This window comes from Ambystoma mexicanum, chromosome 6p (genome assembly GCF_040938575.1).
Source record: "Ambystoma mexicanum isolate Mex_15411 chromosome 6p, UKY_AmexF1_1, whole genome shotgun sequence".
NCBI classification, from domain to species: domain Eukaryota; kingdom Metazoa; phylum Chordata; class Amphibia; order Caudata; family Ambystomatidae; genus Ambystoma; species Ambystoma mexicanum.
The window spans coordinates 1,001,672,432-1,001,693,301 of NC_090935.1; the positions used below are offsets into that span (position 1 = coordinate 1,001,672,432).

At 48.3% G+C, this 20,870-nt stretch overlaps 1 protein-coding gene across 1 annotated transcript in view; it reads left to right on the forward strand.

Moving 5' to 3' along the window:
- MEGF10 (multiple EGF like domains 10) overlaps positions 1–20,870 on the forward strand; it is a 373,462-nt gene that overhangs the window by 287,784 nt on the left and 64,808 nt on the right. The window lies entirely within an intron of this gene.

The window sequence follows — 20,870 nt, forward strand, 5'->3', positions numbered from 1 at the left end:
TTTTATCTGCCTGTACCTTGCCAACTGACACTAAACATGGCTGCCTGTTCCTACAGCCATTTCCCAGGGTTCGGAAATAAGAATTGCTGGCTGCAGTCCCAGCTCCCTGATCTTAGATAGGTCACTTCTGTAAGATAATTATAATTCAATTTGAATAATTTTCTGTAGATAAAATGAATCCTCTCCCTTTTATGGAGGATCTATGCTGGCGTTGATGAGTTGCATAGTTTTTACAACTCTGAGGGGGGTCAAGGTTTACTGAATTCAGCATTCATTGAACTTCCAGAATCTGGGACAAATTCTTGTTTGATCCAAAAAAGAGAAAAAACTGTAACAAACATTAACTAATGTCTCTCATAAGATGGAAAAATAACAAGTTCCCTGCTAGCACCGATATGGAGACCTGGCGAAACCCTGGATCAGTTTGCATTGTTTTCAGCAGGCACAGCAACCTGACAACTCTTACAGCTGAAGGATGTTTGGGCAGTGCTGAGGTCACTTGGTGTACACATAGCAAGAAGAGACCAAAAGAGGAAGTTCTGTTTTTTTGTACTGAATTAATCCTCATTGTAAGCCATACTCCTCCCCTTGCCCACCCTTATAACCGAATTGTAGAATATTTTGATGCAGAAACACACACTTACGAGAAAGGGATGCCCTGCCAAATCTTCCAATCAATCCCAAATAGTGGATCTGTGCACAGACGATGGGTGCTTGCAGTGGAGGAGTGTGGTGGGCTATGCCTTGAGAGAGAGGATATTTGCTATCTTAACTGATACATTTTGGATTCTTTGAGGCTTTTGAATGAACCCTCTTCTAATGTTCACTTTGAATGGATTGTGTCCTCCCACGTATTCCTCATCTTTATATATCTTCCTTCCAGGGTCAGCTGCTTCAGCATTATTTTCATCAGAGGGTGCTGTGCGTCGATGCAGTCGACTTGATGTCCCCCGAGGGCCTCTGTCTCTAGGTCAAAATCATCACGAGTATATATAACACGCACAGCGCCCGTTAGCTTCAGTTCTATTTTTCAGCGATAGCTTACGATTCGAAGATTACGGCACGCTTTTGGTTTCCTCAGAAACTGCGACATTCGAGAAAATGGCCTCTTCATCGACCCTAAAGACCGGGTTTAAAAAGTGTCATGACTACGGCGCCAAGATGCCCATTACAGATCCCCTACTGTCTGTGGTGCCTTGGTGTTGAGCATAGGACAGCAGATCGTGGGTCATGCCAGTGCATGATAGATAAGGCATTGAAGGAGGGTAAGGGGAAGTTAGCAGTGGGTGGGCCCCCTACAAAATCGCCTTCGACGACTCAGTCGAAAAGGCATGCGTCGAGCGAGTCGAGAGGCAACTCTCCATGAAGGCAGAGGTCTAAGAAACGCTCTTGCTCCCGATACGGTTCACACCACTCCTCATCTTCATCTAGAAAGGTGTGCCATTGATCGCCTTCCTCATCCTCTGATTCCCAGCCGGAAAAGAAAATAGCCTGCCCAGGTAAGTCGTCAACTCCAGGCGAATGGGGGGTATTCAGGCAGAAAATGCTCGAGATCTTCGAGAAGGTGGCCTGAGCCCCTTGAAGGAGAAAAACAGAAAGCTGTGTCCCGGTCACGTCATAAAAAGCAGACAAGGAGAAATCTAAGGCCAAATCCCAAGCATGCTAGAGCCCGGGAGACAAGCCATTGATCCCCAATGAACAGGTGAGGTCTCGACAAGACTAGTCCTCATCTGACGAAGACTCCATCGAGTCGGGGGTCGAGTCCTTCGAGGACCCCCATCTGATAGCGTCGAAACCTGTGAAGCTAAAAGCATCAAGTCATCGAATCCATCAGCTTCAAAATCATTAACACCATCAGCGGCAAGTCATCAATGCCGTTAGTGTTGAAACCTTTGATTCCATCGAAAGAAATAGAGAAAACCTTTACACCACTCCCTGGAAACGATTTCTTTAAGTCCTTGTCCTCCATATACGAGGAACATGAGCCATCCGACCAGCATACAACGCCCTTTGGACTCGAGTTTGGAACACCGAATGTTCTTGAGGCCCTAATTTCAGAGGACTACAGAATGAAGGAACTCTAAGATAATTTAAAATCAGCAAGTGGCATTGATACATCACCAGAGCTGAAATTTGGCAAGCGAGACCCGGCCAAGCATACAGATGCTTCCTATAGACAGTTAATGTCTAGGGTAAAGGAATTCTTGGGATGGGGCAGGCCGGCTCCTCCATTTGAACAGGACAATCCAACTGATATTTTAGATAAGGTACCACAAAAGGACCCTGTATTACCTTGTCACATTGCTCCGCAAAAGAGGGTTAAAGCAAATTGGGAAGCACCGGATACCAGTCCGTCTGTCAAAAAGAACCTCACCAAAAAATACAGACCTTCAAGTAGCGATCCGGAGTACTTATCTAGGCACCCAACACGGGAAAGCTTGGTGGTCCAAGCAGCAACCTCCACGTCCATGCAAGTGGCATAATGCCAGATAGAGACAATAAGCGTTTCAACACAATGCTGAAAAAGGTGTTCTCATGGTGCTAAAGTCAGCCAATGCCACTTGCACACTTTTTCTCATTCACCTGTTGGGACTGTATCACCATGGTGGCTGAACACATTTGAGGGAGAAGAGAGAGACGGCCTCCTGAACATTGAACATTGTGAGAAATGGAAAGGAAGCGATGTGTGAGTCTCTCCAGTCAGATTTGGACTCTGCAGACAGTATCCTCAGAGCCATGGCAGTGAACACTGTGATACGCAGGTTTGTGTGGTTGAGGAAGTCGGGATTTGCACCGGACATGCAGTCCAGACTGCTCAACATGCCCTTTGACAGCATTCAGTTGTTTGGCAGCAAGGCTGACGAGAGCCTAGGGAAGCTGCAGACCTCGAAGGCAGCAACCAAATCACTTGGTGCCACCATCAGACAGCCACAACCATCACACCTCAGTGGAGCCGTTTGGAGGGGTAGGTCCTTTAGTTACTACTCTTTTGGTAGAGCAAGTGGACTGACCGGTCAAAAGGGGCCAAAAACAAGTCCCTCGTGGTGGATGGGGGAGAAGTGTCTAGTCTGCCCAAGCAACATCTACTTTACTCTCAGCCACTGCATCAGCTGCCTCAAAACCTATGTCAGGCCTTAACTCACAAAACCCAGGTGGGAGGCAGACGAGTCAGCATTTGCAAGAATGGTGAGGCATTACTTCAGATGCATGGCCTATGGAAACAGTAGCCAGGGCTACTGCCTCCCCTTTTTAAGAAGGCCTCTCCATCATCCACCGGGGAGCCACTCATTCAAAGTTCCAGATCCGTTCCTGTTGCAGGAGAGTTTGAGTCTGCAAGAGAAAGGTGCTACAGAACCAGTACCTGTGACAGAGAGGAAAAAAGGGTGGTATTCTCCTTATTTCCTAATCCCCAAGAAGGACAGAGATGGAGAACCATCTTGGACTTGAGATGCTTGAACAAGTTCCTCAGAAACGACAAGTTCAAGATGGTCATCTTTTCTCAAATCCTTTAAGCTCTCCAGCTTCAGGATTGGATGGTGTCATTGGACCTCCAGGATGATTACTTTCACGTGCCTATCCATCACAAGCACAGAAAGTACCTGAGGCTCGCTGTTGGTGGTTCTCATAATCAATTTTGAGTTCTGCCGTTCGGGCTGACCTCCACTCTGATGGTTTTCACCAAGTTGATGGCAGTTGTGGCAGCGAGTCTCGGGAGAGTCGGGAATCACATCTACCCCTACTTGGACGATTGGCTGATCAGGGCGCGTTCTCCCGAACAGGTCCTGGAACATCTCAGCATAACCTGACATTCTCTCCACAGACTGGGCTTCTCTCTCAATTTCAAGAATTCCCACATGATACCATCTCAAAAACTCCAGTTCATTGGAGCAGCCCTGGATGTGTCCTCAGGAAAAGCCTTGCCACCCGAGGTGAGGGCTCAGCACATTCTGCAGATGGTCACCAAATTCCAGCGTGCCCAGCATCTTCCAGCTTTTGGTTTCCTGTGGCTGCTCGGCCTCATGGCATCCTGCATTCTCCTGTTGCCAGATGCTCGCCTGAGAATGAGATCCCTCCAGTGGGGCCTCAGAACTCAGTAGTCTAATTTCTCTGGCAAGATGTCAGATTGCAATAATACCAAAATCACACCTCCATTACTGCGACCATCACATTACTGCATCTTTCCCGAAAATTCTGACTCCCATTACTGAGCCCAAGAGTAGCGGGGGTCCCGAGGGTGTCACCCGCTCCTCTTGGGTGTAGTAACGGAGTCAGGGTAAGCAGGGGCAAAGGTGGCTACAAAAATTTAAAAATACCCTGCAGCGTCAGTGTCGACCCATGTAAATGGGAGGAACTGAGGCTAGAGGGATACAATGCACTCAGCGGTGCATACAGAAGTGCCCCCCCATAAAGGTAAGTTGGGGGGATGCGGACCAGGGCATGTGGGCGAAAGTGATCTATCTGATCACTGTGCTGTGCCGTAATTGGAGGTGACATTTTCGTCAGTGCAGTTACGGGCAGCGCATGTGATCACGTAGATTCATCAGATCAGCTTCAGTTCCCAAACAGGGTCGCACAGGATGTCCTGTGGTGGGCCTGCGAGGGCAACATCCTGAAGGGAGAACATTTTTGACAACCATGGCCGGAGATAACAGTATTTATGAACGCCTCACTCACGGGGTGGGGTGGGGAGCCACGCCAACGATCTGACGGTCAGCGGTCATTGGTCTCCATCGGAGTCCAAACTACACATCAACCTTTTGGAGCTGAGGGCAATCAGACTAGCGATGAAGGCTTTCTGCTCTCTGTACGGGTAAAGAATGTTCTGATGATGACGGACAACACAGTCGCCATGCACTACCGCAACAAGAGAGGAGGTGTAGGCTCACTACCACTGTGCAAAGAGGCAATGTAGCTCTGGTTCTGGGCAATTCAAGAAGGAATCTACCTAGCAGCAGTTCACCTAGCCGGGTAGGAGAACACGGCAGTGGATGCTCTGAACAGGCAGAGCAGTCTCACATGAGTGGGAGCTAGGTCAGGAAGTCCTTCAAGAGATCTTCACCCTTTAGGGAACCCCTCAGATAGACCTGTTGGCGACCAGTGTTTATTGGAAAGAGCAAACTGTTCTGCTCCAAGGAATTTCCCCCAAGATGAGCTCTAGGAGACATGTTTATAGTGGATTGGGAGTTTCCACTCATATACATGTTTCCTCCAGTCCCCATCATTCCTCAGGTAATCTGGAGGTTGATAACATTTGGGAAATCTATAATCCTAATTGCTCCGTATTGGCCCCGGAGGAAGTGGTACCCGGACCATCTGGACATGTCCATCTGTCCTCCAATACATCTTCCACAAAGAGAGGAACTGCTCTCATGAGAGGAGGGTCGGGTTCTCCATCCAGAGGTCAAGACACTCAACCTTCATGCATGGTTTCTGAGAGGTTGAGATATAAGGATTGGGATCTCCCGGAGGAGTAATGGAGATTTTTCTTTCAGCCAGAAGGCCAGCAATGAAGTCCCTGTACTGCGGCTGTTGGAACACATTTTGAAGCTGGTGCAGGGAAAAGAATGTACACCCTTTTCAGAGCGATACAACTATGGTGTTGTCTTTCTTGTTGCATCTGGCAAATCTGGGGTTCCAGATTGGAACCATCAAGGGGTACTCAACGGCGATTTAAATCATTAAGCGCACATCGGAAGAAGTTTCCTAATTAAAAATGACACTCATTATTCAATTCATAAACGGGCTCACAAATGTGTTCCCTCCTGTCCCATTTCTAGTCACGGTTTGGGATTTAAATCTAGTGCTGATATTTGCCCTCCTTTAGAGCCACTCCACTCATGTCCATTGAGACTGCTGACTATAAAGACCATCTTATTAGTCACTCTGACATCAGCCCACATGGTGAGTGAGTTACAGGCCTTATCCTGCAAACCACCATTTACAACCTTTTATAAAGACAAAGGTGTTCGAAGAATTAAGCTCACATTTCTTCCGAAGGTTGTATCAGATTTTCACGTCTCTCAGAAGATTGTTTTGCCAGCATTCTCTCCACCTCCACATCCTAGGAATGGGGAGGAAAGACTACAAAGGTTGGACCCAAAAAGGCCACTTAGTTTTTACATAGCACGTATGGCTAAGATAAGATGACCAACTCTTTGTGGGGTGCGCAGGACCCAAATTGGGGTTGGCAGTCACAAAGCAAACATTACCCAGAGGGATAATCCTAAGCATCACAGAATGCTACAGGCTTGCAGGAAAGGATCCCCCAGAAGGCCTGAGGGCTCACTCCACAAGGGGCATGGTTATATCTTCCGCCTTGCAAAGGGGTGCTGATAAATGACATTTGTATGGCAGCCACCTGGTCTAATATTCATACCTTCACAAAACACTACTGCCTGACTCGTCTTCAAGTCAGGAAGGAGGATTTGGAAAGGTGGTTCTGCATTCTATCCATGACAAAACCTGAGAATTAATGTTATGATTCAAAAATTCTTACTACCTCCTCCAAACCTTACACTGCTTTGGGAGTCTATCTAAAGATGAGGAATACGTGGGAGGACACAATCCATTCGGAGAACAAGTTACTTACCCCAGGTAACATTCTTTCGACTGGATGTTCCTCCCACCGTACCGGGCATAAGTAACTTGTACTTCTCTCTCTGAAAGTATTTATTGTGATTTTAAAGGGGAGTGCAATGATGTAGGTTTGTAATTCCAGTTTTAAGTTGTCTCTGCTTACGCAAACCAACTAAATCTAGAGCTTGGGTTCATGAATCCAAGCACCAGAATTACAATTTTAACAGCCCAAAATGCAGTACATCTGTAAACTGTTTTTTGAACATCATAGCAGGCACTCGTTTGATATATTCTGCTAGACGCTGGAGCCAAAATTAAACAACTTTGTGTCTAAGATAGTGTTTGGAGGTATTGTTTTTTGATGATTTTGATGAGCACATCTAGTATTTGAAAGTCCAAAGGCTCATTTCTGAAAACGTAAATCAAATATCAACGAACCAAGTGCTTAACTTGGGGATCAGACAGCACATAACTATCTCCCACATGCTTAATAGTGCCATCCATTAATCCAAATCATTCATAAAAAGATAAATGGAATTCGACATTCATAAAAGCCCCCCTATTGAAGAAAGGTGTCAATGCATGAAGAATTTGGTGACATTTTGTTCAACCATTTTTAGCTGTGTGTCTGTGTGTGTGTCAGAGAGAGAGATAGAGATAGGAGAAGAGGAATCCATCGCTGACCTGTGTGCTGGCGTAAAACACACCAACATTTTATTCCAACACAGACCTCCGACAGTTACACACACGTAATAAAAACACATGCTGACAAAACGTTACAGATACTTGTTTTTGATACCATTGCTAAGTAAGTAATAACATGCCTCCTAAATGCCAACCGTTTTGGTTTTACTAAAGGGGACTCTTTGGGCCGTGTCAGCCTCTTCTCAGGCCCCAGTCAGAGAGACCATAGAGGTAGGGGTGTCTCATCCATAATGGGCGACGAGGCATTGACCCGCAACTCATTATGGAAGAGCCAAGCCAGCTCACTGAACACACTGAGCGATATCCCAGATGCAGCAGCAGCAGCTGATGGAGCACTCCTGGGCTGGCTTTGACTAACTGTCAAAGAGAAACCTTTCCCTTTGAAAGTTCAGTAGTACCCCAGCGCGAATGCCCAATGAGCCATGCAAGGCCGGGGCTTTTTGGGGATACAGGTTGGGGTACTGCGAGATGAATGTGGGAAGGGGCGCTATTGCACCTCCACATACATCCAGATACTGGAGCATATGCAGGAGCCAGGAAGCTCTCTCTGCATCCTGGTTCCTGTTGTATGCTGTGCAGGATCATCCATTGCAGCAGGCATCGTGACGCTAAGAGGACAGTAATACGGACTGAAGCTTCAGATAAGAACATTTAAAAAAAATGTGTTTGTGTGTACATGTATTCAAGGGTCTGTGTTTGTTTGTGTGAGTAAATGAAGAATGAATGCCATATGAATGCTGATGCGTCTTTGTGAATGTGAGAGTAAATGAAGAATGAATGAAGTGTGAATGCTTATGTATGGGTGCCGGGCCCTGGGAACCAACCTCTGATTGGGAGGGATGGGCATCAAGGGTGAAGGCAGCATGAGTGTTCCTACGTGGTACTCTCCCATATTCGTGAGCCCAGTCTGGACATTTCTTTATTGTGATATGGCCTTTTGTTCTGGGCATCAACGGTGAAAGCTGCATAAGAAGTGTTCTGAAATGGTTTTGGCACTCATTGGTGGTCTAGTCTGGAATTTTCTTTACTTTGATGTGGCATTTTTTTACTGGGCATCAGTGATGAAGGGACTATGATGAGTGTTCCTACATTGTACTGGCCGACATGGTGGGTCCAATCTAGACATGAAGACAGCACAGGCGAGTTAACACATGTGGGTACACTTAAAACAATCTTGCTTACAATGAGTATTCCTATGCGGTACTCGCCCTCATTGGTGGGCCCAGTCTGGACATTTCTTCACTGTGTTATGGAATTTTATACTGGACAGCAATGAGTGAAGGTTGCATGAATGTTCCTATTTGGTAATTGAACACATTGGTAGGCCCAGCCTGTACATTTTTTTACTGTGGCATGGCATTTTTGTTACGTATGATGAGTGTTGCTTCGTGGTACTGGCCCACATTGGTGGGTCTAGTCTGCACATGTTTCTTTACTGTGGCATGACATTTTTCACTGTACATCAAGGGGGAAGGCAGCATAAGGAGTGTTCCTGCATTGTACAAGCACGCATTGATGGTTCCACTCTGGACATTTCTTTACTGTGATATAGCATTTTATAATGGGCATCAAGGGTGAAGCAGCTTAACGAGTGTTCCTACATGGTTTTGGCACTCATTGGCGGGTCTATTCTGGACATTTCTTCACTGTGTTATGGAATTTTATACCAGACAGCAATGGGTGAAGGTTGTGTGAATGTTCCTATCTGGTACTAGACCACATTGGTGTTGGTGACTTGTTACATCTATTGGTCGACATCACTATCCTACTTTCTTCTCTTGCCAATTGGGGTTTCTGTGATTCTGTTCTTAACTGTCCTACCACTCAGGGCACTCCTTCCCCATTTTCCCCATCTTACAGTGTTTCTCATGGCTCCGTTTTTGGTCCTCTCCTTTTTTCTCTCTATACTTTTACTCTTGGCTCTGTTATTTTGTCCTTTGGTTTTTCATTTCACATCTATTCTGGAAGATTCACAAATCTTCCTATATTTTCCCTCTTTTACTGATTCCGTCCACTCTACCTTCCAATTCAATCCTGGCTGTCCACTCACTATCTTCACCTCAATCCCTTGAAAAACAGAGGTTCTTTTCGTCCCAGCTTCGAACATCTGCCTAACCGCCTGCCCCCTTGTCTTTCCCTCCCACTGTTCTCTTTCTATTTTTCCCTCTGCCTGTAATCTTGGTGTCATACTCAATTCTTCACTATCCTTCCCTGCTCAGATCTCTTCTCTCTCCTGGTCTTGTTGCTATCAACTATTTAATATTAAAAAAAGCCTGTTGGTTTCTCACCTTTCTCACTATGAAATGTCTTATTTCCTCATTTGTCTTCTCTCAACTGTTTCACCTCTCCTCTCTCCTCCTTGGACTCCTTGCATCTCATCTTGCGCCTCTCCACTCTATATACCATTCTTCAATTCGGGTACTTTGCTCACTGTCTGCCTGTGACTCTATCACATCTGCTCTGCCCTCTTTGCATTGGCTTTCCTTTGAAAATCGTCTACTTTTTAACTTCCTCTATGTTGTTTTCAAATACGTCTATGGCTCCATATCTCTCTTCCTTAATCTCTTTCTACTCACATACTCGTCTACTTCGTTCCCAATCTCTCTTCCTCATAATCCTCAGCCTTGGCCCCCACGCTATGGAACTCACTCCCACCCCACATCCGCCTAACTGAGGATTTAACGTCTTTCCGCAAACTGCTGAAAACCAGGCTCTTCCCCTAAAACCAACCCGTACCAAACTAACCCAAACAGACTAACAGCAACTCAATGACACCAATCCAATAAACTACCTGATGTGAGAAATTGACAGCTAATAACCCCTAATAATAAATAGAAGATTAAACAGAATTAAACGAATAAAATAGATCAAAACAATGAAATGGTGAATAAGAGTAAGTCAAACGGAAACAGTAAAGAGATTTAAACTCCTGAAATGGACAGAATGCATAAGGAGTGAACAAAGTGAATGGTGTGGATGAAATAGTTAGAGAATGGATGAAGCAGGTGGAACAGATGAATGCGCTAAGTGGAAGAATGCATGAGTGGAAGAACAGATAACTATATAGTTCGAATGAGTGTGGAAATCTAATGGATATCTAGATCTGATGAATGAATAGAATGGATGAACATGTGGAGGAGATGTGTGTAGGGCGGCTGGGTGTGTAGAGCGGACGAGCGTGTAGCGCGGATGAGTGCGTAAATACAGTGAAGCGAGTAGAACGCAGGAGTGCGTAAAACAGATGAATGTGCAGAACGGATGAGCGTAAACCGGACGAGTGTGTAGAACAGATGAGTATGTGGAGCAGATGAGTATGTAGAGCGCATGAGTGTGGATAGCGGATGAATACGGAAGTGCAGAGAATACGTAGATCGCTGGAGCAGATGAATGTATAGAGCGGGTGAGTGTATAGAACGGATGAGTTTATAGAGTGGATGAGTTTATAGAGTGGATGAGTTTATGGAGCGGATGAGTGTATGGAGCGGATGAGTGTATGGAGCGGATGAGTGTAGAAAAGAATATATAGAACAGGATGTTGCAGTTGAATGCGTGAAAAGCACGAGTGCTTAAAGTGGATGAGTGCGGGGAGTGGATGAGTGCGGGGAGCGGATGAGTGCGGGGAGCGGATGAGTGCGGGGAGTGGATGAGTGCGTAGAGGGGATGAGTGAGTAGTACGTGTGAGCACATAAAGCGGACGAGTGCCTGCAGAGGGGACGACTGCCTAGAAGGGATGAGTGCGTAGAGGGGATGAGTACGTAAAACAGGTGAATGCTCATTACGTGTGAGCGCATAAAGCAGATGAGTGCCTGCAGCGAACAAGTGCCTGGAGCGAACGAGTGCCCAGAATGAGCGGACGTGTGTTGGGTAGAGCGGACGAATAAGTAGAACAAACAAGCACAGATTGCATCCAGTACTGATGAGTGCGTAGAATGGAGGAGTACATAGAGCTGCTGAATGCGTAGAGCATGGGCATACAGGAGGGCATGCGTGGGGCAGACAGGAGGGCATGTGTGGGGCAGACAAGAGTGCATACGTGGAGCAGACATGAGTGCATGCGCGGGGCGGACAAGAGTGCATGCGTGGAGCAGACAAGAGTGCATGCGCGGGGCGGACTCGAGTGCGCGGGGCAGACTCGAGCGTGCGTGGCGGACTCAAATGCATGAGTGCGTGGAGCGGACCGGAGTGTATGGAGAAGACTGGGGTGCACGGAGTGGATAGGAGTGCATGGAACGGACTGGAGTGCATAGAATTGCGTGACGTATATAGTATGTTTTGGAAAACAGAGAACGTTTGAAAGATCATATAACCCATCATATCACACCACCACGCTTACTCTCTCCTTTACATCACCACTCAACTAGAACACAAAGATACTATGACACCATTCGGTATTACTGTTCTCATACCAACATCCGCCGCTCACTCCACATCATTCTAAGTAAACACTGCTGGTTACACACCCCCCAGCCAGGTGTTCTCCTCAGGCCTAACGCAGCCACATCCGGTCTGGATAAATCCTGCCAGAACGAACACTTACTCCTGATCTCTCAACCACCACACCTACCGCTAAGAAGCAGCTGTTACACGAATACCGCACGAGCTGCACACATACCGGTGCTCACACGCACCTTTTGACTCTCTCTACTCTCTCTACTGATCTGAACTTCGGTTCCCAAGGGCGTTCAACCTACCAGCGCCTTCAGACCATACCAATGGTATATAAGGTGCTATATAAATGCAAAATAAAATAACATAACAGTCCCTCAGGCTCATTGTGCCTCATCCCCTTTTCTCTTTTTTTGCTCTCTTGGCCCCTAAGAATGTTTGCGTTCCACGCCATCCCTTCCTCTCTTCAAATCTCGTCTATACGCCCATGTTCTACCGCTTTGATCTGTTTTTGTTGTTGTTGCTTTTCCCCATGTCTTGTACTGACGTTGCTATGTTCAACGCTTGGGCGTCAAGCACTATAAAATTCATTAGCACCCTGGCAGGTGGAGCCAGCCAATCAGGTGGCTAGGAATTTGTGCTTAAACTGCCGGGGAAAGCCTGCATTCCATCCCACATGACGGCCAGCTCCCCCGCCGCCATCTACCCTGCGTCCCATTATTTATAATTATTTTTGTCCCTTCCCACCCCCCCGCTTACCTTATTTCTGCAGCAGCGCCACTCCCCATCACCGCTGCTCCTTCCTCTCTGCTCCTGCAGGCCGCCATGGAAAGGGAAGAGTAGCTCCGTCCTGTTGAACGAAGGAAACACATTTTTTTTAGCACCTCGGTTTACTGCTCTGTTAGCCCAAGGAGCTAATGGCCTTAAGCCCGTTTTCCCGCCCTTGGAACGGGGGCTTAACACCACAATAAAATACACATACAAATATTGGATTTTTGTTGGTGTTACCCTACGAAGCCTATTGTGGATTTTATGCAAATATTCACAGAAAGTGTGCTGAAAATGCCTGATTTTAACCCAGTATTCTTTTTAGTTTGTCATCGGGAGTTCCCCACTCCTCGTGGACAACCCGTGGCTGGTTTTGGGCTCCTTTGCTACCCTCAGTCGCTTTGCATATTCAGGGGAAACAGTTACACCCCTCCACTGCATAGATATGGCATACGTGGCGAGCACCACCAATGGAAAGGAGCCTAGCATTTGCCACTTCCCACGCCAGACCACCACCCGGGACGGCTCACCACCTGCGTCCCGGAGCCTTTCAGTAGGTGCATTCGGTTGCATACCAAACACCATGAATCTGCAACAATATCTTAAGGTCCTTCTGTTTGGCATTAAAGTTCCACCCAGGAGTCAGAACAAATGGTGGTTACAAGACACCACATGGGAGCCAGACCTTTGTGGCCTAGTGACACCTGCAGACGTTTGCCTCCACAATTCTATCCGTCCATCTATACACAATCCATATATATTTTGCCTTACTAGGTGGTGTTGATTGTTCGGCATAATGTATTCTTCATAATCACCCAATGTCCTCTGCTCAAGCTACTTCCCAGTAAGGGATGCAGTGGCCATTGATAGCTCTGTCTCGCCACTCACTCCCCCTGGTCATTCAATCACCCTGTCTCTTAACGTGTGCGAAGCGCAGTCACTAGAAGGCTAGCTCTAATATGGACCATGGACTGGCAGCACTCTTTGGACCCTATGCAGACATTGAAAGAAAGCCACACCTCACTCTGTGAACCTTCACCGTGTTCCTTAATGGGGTGGGCTTCAGAGAGGAGATTTAGAACTAGTGAGAGTGACATCACAGAGACCCTGGCTCTTCGGTGTATCACTGGCCCTGGCAGTGTGCATGCGACACCTTCCCTCAGCCCTCTAATGCTCTTCCATTCCTCTTTAAAAATGTGGCTTTGTAGCTGTTAAAATACAACTCTGGGCTCCCTTGCATCGTCAAAAACTGCAGATACAATTTATGCAAATCATGCAATTGCAAGTGTTGAAAATAAATTAAGAACAACAAACTGGAGTTGGTGCGTGCGCCAAATAATTGCTAGGCCTATGCGTTGGCGGGCAGGACTCTCGAGCTCTCTGACCGAGCCACCATAGGAATGCCACATAGACACGCATGAATGCAAGGCTCTGTGAAGGCCACGCTAATGACCGCGGAAGAGGAAGTTGGTTTTCGTTTGTGCAAAGGCCCTCAGTTCCCTGGAAGAGGAGGGCAACAACTTCCTTTTGTGCCAGTCATTGACCTTTGCACAAATGTGTTGACCTTTTTTCTGTTTGTGGCCCAATATTCCTCATAGGCTGCCCCAAGGGCCTCCTTCAAAGCTTGCACACATCCTTCTTGGCACTCTGCAGGCATACATGCAATCCCCCAGAACAGGAAGGGGGGCTACAGCATATTACAACACTATTCATTTTTTCTACCATCTGGTGTTTACCATGCTGTATAGTCTCCATGCACTATTCCCTTCTCTCGCTCTCTCTCCATATGTGTTTACATATATTTTATAGCTATTGACTATTGCTTTGTAGTGCACTTGATATTTTTTTCAAATAGACTGAACTGAATGTCTTCTGTCTTTGCCAGTAATGTCTGTCTTGTGGCATACATTTTAGAGACACAAACCGCACGTCTTAGTGTCGGGGAATGAAGATGCGGGTCGGAGGTCACTAGACATATTCAGGGGCCCAGGGCTACCAGTTCAATAGGGTGCACTCTATTTTTGTATTGAATTAACAATCGTCGCAATACACACCCCTCTCCGTGACTTCCGCATGCCGTAACATACACAAGGCATAGAAGGGAATTGTGTGGTGCCGCCTGGTATTTTTTTCCGTCTCACCCTTAAGGGCAGCGCTCTAGATTCCTATAAAAATGAATTATTCCTGGCTGTGAAGGAAAAAAGATTAATGAGTCTATAGATTTTTTGTGAGGTTAAAGAAACGGACCCCAAACCTCACAGGGGAGTGAAATCTTTTTCAAAAGGGCTTTTTTGCTTTGTAGATCCCAGGTCCTTACATAGCATCTAGCACTTTGAAATGGCTTCTGACCACATAATCACCATTCAAATAATGCATAAGATAATTTAAGAGACCACAATACATCACAACATAACAAATAAGAAAAAGGAACCCTTAGCCATTAATAACAGAAGATCAATGGAAAGGGGAGCCATTTTCCGCCTTTCTCGCACTTGAGCCGCCAGACCTCAGCCACGGGATCAGGGAACACACACCCCAGTCCAATTCAATCCCAACACCGCTCTCTCAGCCCACAGCTGGGTCATCTTTTGTTGTTCCTTTAAAATCATGTATCTATTAGTTTGCTCCCCTCTTCTCCTGCTTCATTCTAGCTCAATCGCCCTATTTTCCAGACAGGCGTTTCTGCTACTGGCTCTTTTAAAAACAATAAATGGCCTGCTACTCTCCACTCCACTGTGCAGCGGCCATTTGGCTCAATGTACCTATACACATTAGCATCTAAAGTTCCCAACTCCAACTAAATGAGCACTTGTCCCATTAAGTAGGGCTCTATCCCATAAAACCACTTGTACCTCTATGGCCATAGTACCAGATCCAACCTTGCTCTCTTATCCAAATCGGTCAAATTCAAGGCATCCTGGGTAATGCACTTTGCCCATCCTTTCTAGTTCAGGCTAATAGAAATTAACACAAATTATTTTTCATGTGAGAGAGAGAGAGAGAGAGAGAGAGAGAGAGAGTACATATATACATATACATATATAGTGTATTGTGAATACACATCAATTCAACACAGCAAAATCATTGACATTCAATTCAGTTTTTTTTTTATTGAAATGGCGTTAAGGTATTAGTTTAACAAAGGAAAACCATTGAAATTCCTCAATTCTTGGAAACCAAGCCATGGCACTCTGTCTCCCCCCACCCCTCCTCTGCACAGCCCTTAAGCACACTGATGACGTTGCAAATTACATCACATTTGACACCACTTATGATATTCCTTTTACATCATTGATGGTGTCACTGAAAATTAGAGCACACTGATGCCATCACAGATGACATCACATGTGATGCCACTGATATAGGGGATCATATCTGGAAGTAAGAAATATGCAGGAATTAAAAGGAAAACCACTACAGCACTTCCATCACATGGAGGGTGCTGTGTCACATGTACACTTTCACCATAGTGGGTCTGTAAGCCACACGCCAGGGTCACACTGCCTAGGAAAGCCCATGCCACTAGCCCTGTCAAGCCACCGAATGTAGCCACTGGGACTGGAGTGTCATCAGTGTGCTAAAGGGCCGCGCAACAGCGTGCGCAGAGCTAAGACAGCTTAGATTTCAACACTTGCTGAATTTTAAGGTTTTTGTTGCACTAAACTATCACCTTCACGACAATTGAACTGAAGTTTTTTGCAATGAATTTTAAGGGTTGCCTTTTGCTATATCTCACACATCACAAGTTGATAATACGAGACTGTGATGAGAACGCGCACAATATTTGTCATGTTTTAGGAGACATTTTGAAAAGGATTTGAGCTCTTCCCACTTGTTCTTGTGACATTTTCTCACGAGAATGTAATATATTCCTGTTATTTTAAGCAATCCTATCATGGAATTAACGGCTGTTGAAAACAAGTCACAGCACTAGTGCACAATAGTCTTGTGAATACGTCACTGTTACTCGCGAGAAGAGGAACATGTATTAAAAAGGAGCATAACAAAAGTATACTATGCTCCCCAAAAACTCCCACACATTATAAATGCTACTGTTTTACCATTTCCACACATTCGCCCTGAAAGAAAACAGACCCTATCCCCTCCCCTAATATAATTTAAAACGCATTATTAATGCGTGTGTCATACTTTAAAAAGAAAAGCAACTTTTGGTGAATCCATCACTAATATTCGTGAAATGACGAAAACGAATGAAAAGAAGTACTGTCCCCAGGCCCCACAAACTGTCTAACTTCCCAATTGCTACTGTTTCACCCTCTCCACATCCACCGTGGCCTGAGCAAGGGCGGTGTTAGCTGTCTCCGATGGGCCGCCTCCGTGAGCCCCCCACCCCCTGTGGTAATGAGACACAGAGACGGAGATGTTGTCGGTGTGGGCTCCCCGGTGAACTGACGTCACCAGGAGCCGCCCCGTTTATTTAAACTGGCACGCGACGGAGTTGACGTCACTCCGTCGCGTGCGTACCCTTAAAGGGGCAACGCCACACTCCTCCTTTTCCATAACAACAAATTGGAAATAGGAGTACTTAACTAGCACACATCTATGACACATATCACTCTATAAGTTTCAACAAAAACCCCCATTTATTGACAGCCACCCCGGATCCCCCGTGTGTACCTGTCATGGCCTGACCATTAGTCCCCGGTCAGCCTCCCAGCTCAGTCCGTAACATAGTCACTGAGACGGGCAGGTTTCCCACGCCATGATCTCAGGGGGTACCTCCTGCCACCGTCCCTGGCTGGTGTTCCTGGACTGGGTCCGCCTCGAGCCGGCGATTCCACTACGGCGCGTTCTCCCCCACCTTCATCCAGAGCGCCTTCACTTTCTCGGTTGTCCGGGTTGTCCACTCTGGGGTCACCAATCTTCCTGAAGAACGACGCATTCCTGGTTACCGATGAAGTTCCATCCGATGCAGTCACCATTGACCCCTTGACAGCTACCACGTCCAGGGGGGCGGGTTCATACGTGAGAGACAGTTTTCCATGAGGGTGACGATTTCTTACCAGCACCTCATCCCCCAGCGCGATGTGTGGGGGTCTGAGCCCCCTCCGGATGTTCTCCATCTGTGTCCTGACCTGTCTGTCCTCTTCCACCTGCTCATTGTCGATGACGGCGGGGTCTCTGTCCCCCACCTCCGGTATGACATCTCTCGGGCACCGCTGGAATAGTGCTTCTGCCGGAGCCACCCCCGTAGACGAATGAGGGGTGGTGCGGTACCCTCGTAGGAATACGTACAGAGCCCTCTGCAAACACTCCCCTTTTCCATGGGCAATGCGGAACACCTTGTTGAGGGTGCGCATCATTCGCTCGGCCTCCCCGTTGGCGCGGGGCCACAGCGGGGTGACCCGCCGGTGTTGAATTCCATACTCTTTCATGAGCTCTGCGAAACTCTCCCCCTGGAATGGGGCTCCGTTGTCCGAGCACAGCACAGAGGGGAGGCCATGAGTGGCAAAAATCTTCTCCAGCGCCACCACCACGTTATCAAACGCCACTGAGTCTATAAACTCAACTTCCGGGTACCTCGACCACTCGTCTACCACCACTAGAAAATGCGTGCCTCTGGATGTAGACCCAGAGTCGGCGTGCACCACTTCCCATGGTCGAGTCCCGCGGGGCATTGCTTCAATGGACGGTTCCTTCTGGGCCGGGGCCGCCGCCTGACACCACACACAAGAGGCCACGAACGCCTCCACCTTCCGCTCCAACTCAGGAAACCACACCTTCTGACGGAGGCGAGCTTTGGTTTTGGGGGCCCCTTGATGACCTTGGTGCGCCAGCGCGATGACCTGTGCCACTTTGGCCTGGGGCACTACGATCCTTTCCCCTCTTAGCAGTAGTCCCGACTCGGAGAATGTTAGTTCCTCTCTCACTCTCCACAACTGCTCGAGAGTGACCCTGGCCTCACATGTTCTTCGCTCCACCGCCTCCAGCACTGTCTTCCAGGCACCCTTCTGCATGGCCTCCTTCAGGATGGAGAAACACTCGTCGCCTTTCGAAGCCGCCTCAAGTTCCTCCACCTGCATGGAGTTGGGTGTCGCAGTCTCTATGACCAGGCAGACGTGTTCGTCGGCTTCCTCCGCCGACGCCGACACCTGCGAGTCGTTCCTGGGGTGTCGAGATAGGTAGTCCGCTGCATTGTTGGCACCGGGACGATAGGTCAATGACACCCCATACTCCAGCAGGGCGAGCATCCAACGCTCAATCCTCACTGGCGGGCGAGATGACGAGCCCGCCATGATCGGCAACAGCGGCTTGTGGTCAGTGACCACAGTCACGGGACGCCCCAGAATGTAGAGGCGGAAGTGCCGACAGCCCCACAGCACCGCCAGGGCCTCCCTCTCGATTTGAGAGTAACGTTGCTCAGTGTCAGACAGGGCCTTGCTGGCGTATGCTATTGGCCGGACCTCCTGGTCTTTTCCCACTTGCGTGAGCACTGCCCCTAGCCCATATGGGCTGGCGTCCACCACGATCTCCGTCTGCAGGCTCGGGTCAAAGAATGCCATGGTGTCATGCGCCGCTAACGCCCCTCGAATATCGTCAAATGCCACCTGTTCCAGAGGGCCCCACTGCCAGGTGGTGTCCTTCTTGGTGAGCGACCTCAGGGGCTCAGAGCGGGATGCGAGATTTCTGATGAAACGGCCGCAGTAAGTAACCATCCCCAGAAAACTCCTCACCTCCACGACATTTTCGGGCGGGCGCGCCTCCTTGATGTCTCTCACTTTGCGGGGATCTGGTGACACCCCATCCGCCTTGAATACGAACCCAAAGAATTCGATCTCCGTCTTCAGAAATTCGCACTTGTCCTTGTGTAAAGTGAGGCCCAGCAGACGTAGCCGTTCAAAAGTCTTGGACAGGCGTGACAGATGCTCTGTTTCCGATTTGGCGTACACTAGGATATCATCGCTGATATTAAGGACGCCCTCCAGATCCGCCAGTGCACCTCTTATTATGTTTTGAAAGACCTCCGCTGCCGAGGACACCCCAAAGCTTAGTCTTTTATATCGATAGAGACCCCGATGTGTGGTAAAGGTAGTAATGTACCTGGACTCGGGGTGCAAGACCACCTGATGATAGCCCGATCTCAGGTCGAGCTTAGAGAAAAACCTTGCACCCTGCAGCTCCGCAATAATGTCATCGATGGTGGGGGTGAGGTGTCGCTCCCTCTTTATGGCCTTATTAGGCAGCCGCATGTCCACACAAATTCTCACAGCATCGGGTTGCTTGGGCTTGCGGGCGATGACAATGGGGGACACCCAGGGGGTGGGTCCTTCAACCTTTTCGATTATGTCCAACCCCACGAGGTTGTCAAGTTCACAATCCACCAGATCCCTGAGATGGAAAGGGACCCGTCGGTGCTTCAGCGCCACTGGTTGTATGGATTCATCGATATGGAGCCGGACCGGCTCACCCACCAGCTGTCCAATGCCCTCAAACAGGGATCCATGTTTGGCCAGGAGGACCTGGATGTCCTCTAAGTATACTGCGTATGCGAACGTGACAATACCCAGTGCCTCCGCCGCGGCACAGCAGAGCAGGGTGTTGTCGCTCACCGGTGTAACGTAGAATCGAGCCCGTATGTGTGAGTCCCCATACTGCACACGGGCCACGAATACACCGTCTAGAGGCAAAGGCCGGTCCCCGCCGAAGGTGAATATGCGTGCCCTCGGCGCAGCCAGCGCAGGCGGGGCCAGCATGGTCTTGTAATGCTGGCGGGCCATTACATTTACAGATGCGCCAGTGTCCACTAGCATCGGCACAGAGTCTCCATTAACCAACACGTTACACCTGGGTTGTCTTTTGGAGCGGGACTTGAGTACGCTCACACTGGACACGAAAAACACGTTCGCCTCATCCTCGTCCTCCTCCTCCTCCTCCTGAGGGGCTCCTTCGTCACCTTGGTCCACCTGGGCAACGTTGGAGGCCCTCTGGGGCCGGAAGAAGCCGGCTTGAACTGGTCCCCTCGGCACAATTTTGGGGGCGGCAGACTTACACATTCTGGCGAAATGGTCAGGGCCTCCGCATCTGCCACACTTGACTCCCGTTGCCGGGCACTCCGCGGGGTGCGGGAGATCATAGCCACACTTCGGGCAGGAGACATTCGACCCCTGCGCGCGCTGGCTCTGATTGTTCATGGGGCGCCTTAACCCGCGGCCTCTTCCAACCGCACAGATCTCTTCCACCTTGGCTGGGCGAATACCCGCTTCCATCCTGGTTGCCCGCAGTTCAGAGACCTCGTGGCACCTCCCCAGTTCTAGGATGCGAGGGAGGGTGATGCCCGGCTCTCGCAGGATCTGGCGTCTCAGTTTCCCAGAGCTGCACCCCTGAATGAGTTGGTTCCTAATCATGACCTCGGGGTCATTCCAGGCACACGGTGCTGCCAGACGCCGCAGCCGCCCAAAGAATACATCCAGAGT